We start from the raw sequence: 11,880 nt of genomic DNA, 5'->3' as shown, positions 1-11,880 counted from the left end.
GTAGATTCAAAGACCCAGTAGACACTCCAGCTGCCATGGAGGCCTTTAGGGCAAAATACCATATCCCGCAGGGAGTGGTTCTGCGGTACTGTCTCCTAGAAGGAGTACTGTTAGATAGAGACGTGGGTGAAGTGGTCATTCCTATGATTGCCTTTATACAAGGAGGAATGACACTTCCCATGCATAGGATCACTCGGGACTACTTGTTCCACCATAGGTTGACACCACATGTCATGCCTCAAACCCGATACCCGGATTTGTGACCATGACCGGCATGCTAATATCAAATTTAAACATGATATTAACAAAAACCAACTTAACTTTTAGTAAATTTTTCCAAAATGCTTCTCTTTTTCTTTTTATACTTGTTTCTTTACTTCTTGATATAATTTTTCACTTGATAGTCAGAGCATCTACACCATACTCAAAATATAACATAATCCACCAGTCATTTGATTTCCATCCTTTTACATAATACATCTTTTAATACTTTCAGGTACACAACTTTCATTTGATCCTAAAATACACAATAACTATAACGCTAAACGTCAGAATGCTAGTTTAGGATCTATACATATAAAACTAAAACCAGCTCCTTCCAAACTCGACTAAGGCTCCCTCTGCTCCAAAATAAAACCTGCTAACTGAAAGAGTGGAAGGGGTGAGCTACACAGCTTAGTAAAGGTAAGATATACAAGAATTCAATAAGGATGCATGTTGTTGACACCCTATTTTACAACCCGTATTTAACCTCACATGAAGGGTAAAAGGGTAATTTCACATTGGAAATATACATCTTGATTATGGTCATTAGATCCTTAATCTCATTTTACCAAAATGATCTTGATGTTGTAACGATCAAATCGACTGGTCATGAGCCCTAATCGGACCATTAGATTGAAAGTTATCATCAAATCAAGTTTTAATGGCTGAGATGCACTATTACAAATTAAGTCTGACTATATGTGATTATGAACAATTGATTTCAATTGGTTATAAATATAATCAATTTGAGATCGATGATGTGTCATAATTTGATTGGTTAGGACTACATTTTATGGTAGAGTTGCATACACCTAATTAACTAGATAGTTAAACATTAATTATTCAATGAGTAATTTGTGCAATTATCTTTTAATTAGAGTAAATTTAGAGCCAATTAAGTCTGAAATGGGAGTGATTGGAGCCATTTAATGTTAATTGGGAGCTAATTTAGGGACCTATTAATGTTAATTGTGCTGAAACCATTTTCTAACAAATGACCTCTGCTTACCATTTCATTGATATCTCTCAGAATATTTTGAATCTGTGAATGAGGTTATTTTTCCCAGAAACTAGACATCCGGGGCTTCAATTTGAGTACAAGAATGAGACAATTCCGATCAGAATTGAGGCAGATATGATTTTTCAAAGTTGGCTCTATAAGCTATGACAATAGCTACGGGAAAACCGAATTTTGGCTTGCTCCTCACTTCCACCAATCTTTCCATTTAATGCACCAGATTTTCCCAAAGGCTAAAATGAGGTCTAGGTTCATGATTCCTTGTCAACTCTCATTAAATGGCCTTCCATTCATATTTCCTCCACCACTACTATATAAACCCCCCTCTCCTTCATTCAAAAGCACACAAAAAACCCCCTCTCTTCTCTTCTCTTGAGTTATAGTGAAGTTGAGTAGTCTTGTCATATCTTGGTCTTCTTGATACTCAAGGTATTGAGTGAGACTTACTCTCCCTCTCCTAATTCTTCTTTTCCTCCACCCTTAGGACCTCCATCAAGAATCTCCTCTTCCATTACATGGATCTTGCATGAAGGTATAATCCCCTTCCCTAACTGTTTGCTTATATTGTCACGATGAGAATTTAAGATTAAAGCATGATAATTCTCTTGAATATGTTTGAATGTTCTTAATTGTTCTTATGTGTTCTTCACGTGTTCTTAGTTGTTCATCACATGTTCATGCATATCACTAGATTTAATCTTAAATCCACATCAAAAATATGAAAAAACATGTTTGTTTAGTAATTCTTTCAAATTCTTGAATCTAGGTTATCACTATCCACACACATTCACTAGAGTTCATTTTTCAATCCAAATGTCATGCTTAATAAATTGAATTAGGGTTTATCACATGCACACACCTTAAATTCAACATACAAATTGATTAACATATTGGATGATGTGATATGAATGTTGGCCACCATAGTCTAGAAGACCGGTTTCACCGGGCAAGGTGGATGCCTAACACCTTCCCATCTTGTAACATAGTCTCCGAGCTTAGATCAAGGGTCAGTAGATCAAATACTTATCCATGTAATTTTTTATTTTTAGATTGTAACTAGGAAATAAAGCCATGTACTTTATCTTAGATTGTATCTAGGATTAAAGCCATGTAATTTTCCTATGATTAATGTAAATTCAATTTCAAATTAATAAAATGAGGAATTTTTCATTCATGGTTTTCTTATTTTTTCAATAATTAAATAAGTGGCGACTCCATTGTAAACCCTTAATCTAAAGGGAAAAATATAACTAGTCGAACCTCCATTTTGAGAGGCAATAACATGACTCTACCCATTCACATGGGTTTGGCCCAACATCCATGAAAACGGGCCGGGGGCGCCACTGTGAGAGACCGCGCCCCCGGCCCGTTTTTATGGGATATTGGGCCAAACCCACGTGAATGGGTGAAGTCGTGTTATTTTCTCTCAAAATGGAGATTCGACTAGTTATATTTTTCCCTTTAGATTAAGGGTTTTACAATGGAGTCGCCACTTATTTAATTATTGGAAAAATAAAAAAACCATGAATGAAAAATTCCTCATTTTATTAATTTGAAATTGAATTTACATTGATCATAGGAAAATTACATGGCTTTGGTCCTAGATACAATCTAAGATAAAGTACTAAGATAAAGTACATGGCTTTATTTCCTAGTTATAATCTAAAAATCAAAAATTACATGGATAAGTATTTGATCTACTAACCCTTGATCTAAGCTCGGAGGCTATGTTACAAGATGGGAAGGTGTTAGGCACCCACCTTGCCCGGTGAAACCGGTCTTCTAGACTATGGTGGCCAACATTCATATCACATCATCCAATATGTCAATCAATTTGTATGTTGAATTTAAGGTGTGTGCATGTGATAAACCCTATTTCAATTTATTAAGCATGACATTTGGATTGAAAAATGAACTCTAGTGAATGTGTGTGGATAGTGATAACCTAGATTCAAGGATTTGAAAGAATTACTAAACAAACATGTTTTTTCATATTTTTGATGTGGATTTAAGATTAAATCTAGTGATATGCATGAACATGTGATGAACAACTAAGAACACGTGAAGAACACATAAAAACAATTAAGAACATTCAAACATATTCAAGAGAATTATCATGCTTTAATCTTAAATTCTCATCATGACAATATAAGCAAACAGTTAGGGAAGGAGATTATACCTTCATGCAAGATCCATGTAATGGAGGAGGAGATTCTTGATGGAGGTCCTAAGGGTGGAGGTCCTAAGGGTGGAGGAAAAGAAGAGTTAGGAGAGGGAGAGTGAGTCTCACTCAATACCTTGAGTCTCAGGAAGACCAAGATATGACAAGACTACTCAACTTCACTAGAACTCAAGAGAAGAGAAGAGAGGGGGATTTTTTTTTTGTGTCCTTTGGAATGAAGGAGAGGGGGGTTTATATAGTAGTGGTGGAGGAAATATGAATGGAAGGCCATTTAATGAGAGTTGACAAGGAATCATGAACCTAGACCTCATTTTAGCCTTTGGGAAAATCTGGTGCATTAAATGGAAAGATTGGTGGGAGTGAGGAGCAAGCCAAAATTCGGTTTTCCCGTAACTGCTGTCACAGCCTATAGAGCCAACTTTGAAAAATCATATTTACCTCAATTCTGATCGGAATTGTCTCATTCTTGTGCTCAATTTGAAGCCCCGGATGTCTAGTTTCTGGGAAAAATATCCTCATTCACAGATTCAAAATATTCTGAGAGATATCAATAAAATGGTAAGCAGAGGTCATTTGTTAGAAAATGGTTTCAGCATAATTAACATTAATAGGTCCCCAAATTAGCTCCCAATTAACATTAAATGGCTCCAATCACTCCCATTTCAGACTTAATTGGCTCTAAATTTACTCTAATTAAAAGATAATTGCACAAATTACTCATTGAATAATTAATGTTTAACTATCTAGTTAATTAGGTGTATGCAACTCTACCATAAAATGTAGTCCTAACCAATCAAATTATGACACATCATCGATTTCAAATTGATTATATTTATAACCAATTGAAATCAATTGTTCATAATCACATATAGTCAGACTCAATTTGTAATAGTGCATCTCAGCCATTAAAACTTGATTTGATGATAACTTTCAATCTAATGGTCCGATTAGGGCTCATGACCAGTCGATTTGATCGTTACAACATCAAGATCATTTTGGTGAAATGAGATTAAGGATCTAATGACCAGAATCAAGATGCATATTTCCAATGTGAAATTACCCTTTTACCCTTCATGTGAGGTTAAATACGGGTTGCAAAATAGGGTGTCAACACATGTAAATCAGATCATTTCATTCTATGAATATTCGAATAGGAGAATATCTTTTCATGCATAGTATTTAATATTATTCATAATAATAACTTATACGCTCTTCATAGAAAACAATTGTTCTCCTTTTCTTATTAGGTTAACATTACCAAACCTTTCAGATTAAATTTCTTTCATTTCCTACAAAGTCGCCATATATATATATATATATATATATATATATATATATATTCTCATTACAAAATAATTATTTTAACTTAAATCAGATAATCGGCAACTTTGTATTAAACTAGAAACATCTTGACTGATAAGAAAACTTTTCTTTATAAACTTCTTCTCATAGAACACTATAACTTTCATGATCATAAAACTTAACGTTTCATAAAAACAGATATCTGATAACTTTTAAACATAAACTTGTACTTTCATAAGAAACTTTATCTTTATAGCACAACAGAACTTCATAAACTTTTATCTTTAATAAACAGCTTTCTTTTCATCAGAAACTTCTTATTTTCATGAGAGCTTTTAACTTTTCATAATTCATTTAAACAAAATAATTCTCTAATGATTAATAACATAACATAGCTGTTCATATTATATTGGTTAGTCCATATCTGATAAGCTGTACAGAGAAGGCCTCATCACATTTGGGTGCCCCGTGTGTATGATATTGTCCCCTTTAGGAGGCCTGATGGCACATCCCCTCCAGGTTTTGTTCCTCCCCGCCGTCCGTACACATTGGGGAGAAGGCCTTAATCAGATTAGAGTTACGGGCAACCCTATTTCCTCTACTTTAAATGGCCTAGAGTTACGGGCAGCCCTATTTCCTCTATTTCAAATGGCCAAACAGATAACATTTTTCCATGGAAAGCCAGTAATTAACCCCTACTAGCCGAGTTCAGATTACTAGAGGACATAACCCGAAAACATTTCATACTTTACGTCATACTGAAATTTCTTTTTTTGTATAACATTTCATAATCATAACATTTCCATTCTTTTCATTAAACATCATGTTCGTGGAATCAGTAATAGCATCAATATGCTTAAATCATATACATAAGGTTTCGAAAGCTTACGAACATATCTTTGTCAAAATAATGATTATATGTCATATCTCTAATCAAAAACCTTTTAATGCATAACATACTTTAAAATAACCTCATGACTTACCAAATGCCCATATAACTTATCCCTTACCTGAAAACAAAGGAACCGAGAGCCTAAAGTCGAAGGAGCTTAGACTTGGATACTGGTAACACCCACACACTTTGAAGGTGAAACCTTAAGGCTAATTGTTTAATTTCTTTTTTAAAGAAACTAGAATTTTTGGTGAGAAAGGAAGAGAGAGATGTTGCCGTGTAAGAAGGGAAGAGGAAAGAAGAACAAAGAAAGGGGAAAAAGGAGTAGAGAAAGAGGAAAGTGAGCTGCTGGACTTCAGATGCAGCAAAATAAAGATAAGCCAAATTGACTTTAGGGGTGGGGTACGTGGGATGCTAGGGAAGAAAATATCCCACCCCTTTTCAACCTCCTTTTTTTTTTTCTTTGCATTCACACTTTTATATATATATATATATATATATATATATATATATATATATTCTTGCATTCACACTTATTTTTCTTTGCATTCACACTTTTTTTTATATATATATATATATATACTTTGCATTCACACTTATCTACAAGAATAATATTATTTTACACACACACACACACATATATATGAATATATATCCTTACCTTTATACACTAATTAAACACCAACAATTATATATCTAATAACTTAAACCACTTAATATAATTTTGCACATACTTAGTATATATTTAAAATACCGATAGCAATTCAATTATGTATAATCTTTACAATTCTCATTCAATGGCATTATAAAATAATATGCTTATTAAATACTCTTCTATTATTTTTTGTAAGTAAGTGGCTTAAAAATAATAATTAACCACTTAAACACATAGTTTAATTATAAAAACTGGGTCGGGATGTTACACCACACCAGTGCGCTCCAAACATGTTCAGGGTATTAGGATGCATAGATGTCTTGAACGAGAGAATGGGTCTGGGCCTGACCTGGCATGATGTGGTACACATGTACGAGTGCCACTATGTCGAGAAGGGAGGGTATTACCTTAAATCTCGATCCGAGATGGTTAGGCTAATCTCCTGTCTCCCCATATCCAATAAGACTATGAAGGATAACTTCCTCATTGCCTCAAGAGAATGGAGCGATGGTTTTCATTGTCCAACTTGGGCAGGAATTCCAGGTGCGGCCCCTTTAGGTCCAATCCTTTAGGGAAGGGGCTTAGCTCCTCGGATTTACTCTTTTTTTTGCTTGAGTCATAAATTTTGTAGTTTAATTCTAATTTCCTTCTCGGCTGTATTGCAGATAGAGCTTTGGTTGCTCCCAGGCTGAGCCACGTGAACGTTCCGGCCTTGAATTATCTTCTAAGGTCAGAAATCTACGTTGTCGAGGACGGGCAGCTACGCTCGTGTCATTTGGTGTTGGGCTATCGACCACTAACCCATTCTTTCCAAGCCATTGGCCACGCCATCAGAGCTGGTAGTCCCAGGTTGGCTAGGATTGACGTATCCAAGCCTAAGTTTCTGGCCCGAGAAGATCTTAAGCTAGTCGTGCTACCTGGTGTTCGGGATCCTTCACCAGCCGAGCAACTGCCTCCACTAGACAACCTTGAAGTTGCTACGCCATTTGAAGGAGAGACCGAATCATCTCGTCTTTCCCTTGAGGAGGAAATAGACGAGTTCTATTTTGAAGAGGAGGTTGATAAAGCCCCCTTAATTGAGCTCTCGGACCCTGAAGGAGAGCAGGATCGAAACTCCGTGGCCAGCGCTCCGATTGTTGTAGCCTACTCGGACGACTCTTCGGACGAGGAAGTAGACAACATGGCTGGCAAGGGAAAAACCTTACGAGAATTGATGTCCAACCGAGGAAAGGGTCAATCTTCAAAAGTGCCTACTAAGTCGCAGGCCCAAGACCCTCCTTCATTCACCCCTCAGGTTCCTTCCGACCTTGGCCTCAAGGTTAACCCGGACCTAAAAAAGAAAAGGCCGATTAACGTTCCTGAGGAAGGTGAAGTGGCCCCCCGCCCGGCCAAGCAGCAGAAAACCACTCAGGGGCAAAGGAGTAAAAGGGCTAATTGCGTGGAAAGCCGAGATGAGGAGAATCGGGCTGAAGTGCGCGTTAATCCACGCGTATGGAGTCCGAAGCTGGAGTTAGACGGGGTCGCTATCCCCTATACTGCCTCGGTTCGAGAATACAACAGGGGCAGAGCAGGTTACATAGCTGAGGCCCTGGAGCAGCCAGTGCTCCTTCCTCGGGACATGGAGGCCTACAGGCGATTTTCCCAGCCCGAGCTTTTTCTGTCCCTTAAGAGGGACCTTGCGATGGTAAGTCATTCTTCTACCCTTTCATTAAGTCATCAAACATTGTTGCATTCTAACACAATTTTAGTTTCGTTTTGTTGGCAGATCACTCAGCAGGTGTTTGTGGCTAAGGAGTTCTGTTGTAGCAACCGCAGCTTGGCTGAAGCTAAGGTCCAGTCTCGGACAGAGGTGGAGAAGACCGTGGGGTCCCTCAAGCAAGAGAACCTTGAACTTGCAGAGAAGTTCAAAGAGTCGGAGAAACAGCGCCAGAGCGCGGAGGCTGGCCTGAAGAGTGTTGAAACCCAAGCGGAGGATCAGCGCCAAAAGTTGTTCGTAACCAAGACCAGTCTTGCTACTGAGAAGCCGACGATACTAGATCTTAAGGCCGCTATGCAGAAAGCTGAGGATGAGATACGACGGGTTAAAGAAGAGGCTTAGCTGATCCGGGAGGCTGCAGAGGCTGAAAAGAAAGCTGCTCATCAGCTCGGGATTCAAGAAACGGAGGCCAGGCTCTCCGAGGAAATTCCCGAGGTGTGTAGGGACTACTGCAGCATCTCATGGGCTCATGCCCTTGATGCTGCAGGAATTCCTACAGATTCGGCACTGAGATTGCCTGAGAAGGTCTTCTACCCTCAGGAGATCCGAGAGAACCCTGATGGCGCTCAAGCAGCTTCTGAGCAGGGCTTGGCTGTGCCTGATGCCATCCCTCTGCTTGATAAGGCCAAGAATCCTGCCAAGGACTCCATCTCTGAGGTTCCTCCTCCTCAACCAGAGCAGAAAAAGGATCCTCCTGCTGAGGCTTAGCTTTTAGGTTTTTAATTTTTGTACTCTTTTTTTTTTTTTGAATGAGAGTTGTCTTATTTTTGTTCTTTTGTAAAGATCTCTCTACGGATGTTTATTAATATAGAATGTTCTCTTCATTTTCTACGGATGTTTACTAACACTATCCCTCTATTTAACGTTCGCAATGATATAAATAAATATAAACGAATAAGAAAGAAGAATGTTGTGCAGCGAATTTGAATAATGGTTGTAATAATGCTAGACTACGCACGTACCTCAAAATTGCACAAGAGTTCTAAGTAATAATTTCCCCTAAGTCTGTGGTCCGAGGAGCCATACAGGACTTCGGTTCTGTTTAAAACTTGAATAGATGTCATAAGTATTAATTTCCCCTAAGTTTGTGGTCCGAGGAGCCATGCAGGACTTAGGGGTTCTGTTTAAAACTTGAATAAATTGCATAAGTAATAATTTCCCCTAAATTTGTGGTCTGAAGATCCATGCAAGACTTAGGTTCTGTTTAAAACTTTGAATAGTTGCCATAAGTAATAATTTCCCCTAAGTCTGTGGTCCGAGGAGTCATGCAGGACTTAGGTTCTGTTTAAAACTTGAATAAATTGCATGAGTAATAATTTCCCTTAAGTCTGTGGTCCAAGGAGCCATGTAGGACTTAGGTTCTGTTTAAAACTTTGAATAGTTGCCATAAGTAATAATCTCCCCTAAGTCTGTGGTTCGAGGAGTCATGCAGGACTTAGGTTCTATTTAAAACTTGAATAAATTGCATAAGTAATAATTTCCCCTAAGTCTGTGGTCCGAGGAGCCATGCAGGACTTAGGTTCTGTTTAAAACTTTGAATAGTTGTTTCCCCTAAGTCTGTGGTTCGAGGAGCCATGCAGGACTTAGATTCTGTTTAAAACTTTGAATAATTGTTTCCCCTAAGTCTGTGGTCCGAGGAGCCATGCAGGACTTAGGTTCTGTTTAAAACTTTGAATAGTTGCCATAAGTAATAATTTCCCTTAAGTCTGTGGTCCGAGGAGCCATGCAGGACTTAGATTCTATTTAAAACTTTGAATAGTTGCCATAAGTAATAATTTCCCTTAAGTCTGTGGTCCGAGGAGTCATGCAGGACTTAGGTTCTGTTTAAAACTTGAATAAATTGCATAAGTAATAATTTCCCCTAAGTCTGTGGTCCGAGGAGCCATGCAGGACTTAGGTTCTGTTTAAAACTTGTATAGATGGAAATGGACCGGTGGGTACACGATGATCACGGAACAAAACACGGGCAAAGTCGTTTTCATTAATAATAATATCTTCTTAGGTTATTTACATTCCACGGGCGAGGTACATTTTTTTCATCCAAATCTTCTAGATAATAAGCACCTATTCCGGCCACAGATGTGATGCGATACGGTCCTTCCCAATTGGGCCCCAGCTTGCCCCAAGAGGGGTTTTTTGCGCTGCCGAGAATCTTTCTCATCACGAGATCACCTGGACCTAAAGGTTGCAGTTTAACATTAGCATCATATCTTTGTCTCAACTTTTGATGATAATAGGCTATATGGATCATTGCTTTTTTCCTTCTTTCCTCGGCTAAGTCTAGACTTCTCCCCAATAACTCGTCGTTGTTGTTTGGGGTAAAGGAGTTAGACCTCAGTGTGGGAAAGCTGTTCTCGATTGGGAGCATGGCCTTAGCCCCATAGGTCATTGAAAAGGGGGTTTCACTGGTTGACCGTCGCGGCATCGTCCGATAAGTCCATAAGACGTGTGGGAGCTCTTCCACCCATCTCCCCTTTGCCTCATCCAGCCTCTTTTTCAGTCCATTCACTATGACCTTGTTTACGGCCTCGGCTTGTCCATTTCCTTGGGGGTAGGCAGGAGTGGAGTACCGGTTACTGATCCCAAACTCGCAGCAATACTCCCTGAAGTTCTTGCTATCAAATTGGAGACCGTTGTCTGAGATGAGTGTGTGTGGAGTTTCAAAGCGGGTAATAATGTTCTTCCAGATGAATTTCTGGGAATCCACGTCCCTAATGTTGGCCAAAGGTTCAACTTCCACCCATTTGGTCAAGTAATCGGTTCCAACTATTATGTATCGCTTATTCCCTGCAGCTTTGGGGAAAGGACCGACAATATCAAGACCCCACTGAGCAAACGGCCAGGGGCTAGAGAGGGGGTTGAGGACCCCTCCGGGTTGGTGGATATTTGGGGCGAATCTCTGGCACTGATCACACTTCTTTGCGTATTCTTGGGCCTCCCTTTGCATGTTCGGCCACCAGTATCCTTGGGTGAGCGCTCTGTGCGCTAGCGACCTCCCTCTGGTGTGACTTCCACAAATCTCCTCATGTAATTCTTCAAGCAAGGACTCGGATTCTTCTAGGTGTATACATAGTAGGTACGGCCCAGAATAGGAGCGCCGATATAGTTTGTGGTCCTCTGATAACCAGAACCGAGGAGCATTCCTCCGTATCTTCTCGGCCTCCAGTTTTCCCTCTGGCAGTGTGTCGTCTTTGAGGAAGTTTTTTATAGGATCCATCCAACTGGGACTCTTTCTAACCTGATGGACTTGAGCTGGGTTTCTTCTAATGGAACTCGCTTGGACCAGATCCTCAACGAGGATTATTCGCGGCAAATCATGCGCCGAGGACGTGGCGAGTGTGGCCAGCGAGTCTGCATGGGTGTTTGCACTTCTGGAAACGTGTGTCAAATTGAAGGATTCAAATCCTGACTGCAGGTGTTTGACTCGTCCGAGATACTTTTGCATTCTTGCATCTCTAGCTTTTAACTCACCCATCACTTGGCCAACGATCAATTTGGAGTCCGAGAATGCTTCCATTACCCTTTCGCCCAATCTTTGAACCATCGTCATCCCTTGGAGTAAGGCTTCGTACTCGGCCTCGTTGTTCGTAGTCGAGAACCCGAGTCTCAGTGATTTCTCCATGGCAACACCGTCGGGCGATATTAAATCTATCCCAACTCCAGATCCTCTTTGGTTGGCCGCGCCATCCACGTAGACCTTCCAACGCAAGGTCTCCCCTGTTGAAATTGTGCCAACCGATTTTCCATCCATGTCTTTCTTCTCGGTTATTGTTTCTACAGAAGGTTTAGCGAATTCCGCGACTAAGTCTGT

At 39.5% G+C, this 11,880-nt stretch overlaps 1 long non-coding RNA gene across 1 annotated transcript; it reads right to left on the bottom strand.

Annotated features, from left to right (window-relative positions):
• Positions 1-432: 432 nt before the first annotated feature.
• Positions 433-6,102, bottom strand: LOC126714601 (uncharacterized). The gene is made up of 2 exons (XR_007651636.1): positions 5,777-6,102; positions 433-644 (listed from the first exon to the last, which is right to left on the bottom strand). It is a non-coding gene; the product is annotated as an uncharacterized LOC126714601 (long non-coding RNA).
• Positions 6,103-11,880: the final 5,778 nt, after the last annotated feature.

Source organism: Quercus robur, chromosome 2 (genome assembly GCF_932294415.1).
Source record: "Quercus robur chromosome 2, dhQueRobu3.1, whole genome shotgun sequence".
Classification (NCBI taxonomy): Eukaryota; Viridiplantae; Streptophyta; class Magnoliopsida; order Fagales; family Fagaceae; genus Quercus; species Quercus robur.
Note: the sequence above shows the minus strand (reverse complement) of the source record. Positions and strands in the feature narration are given on the sequence as shown.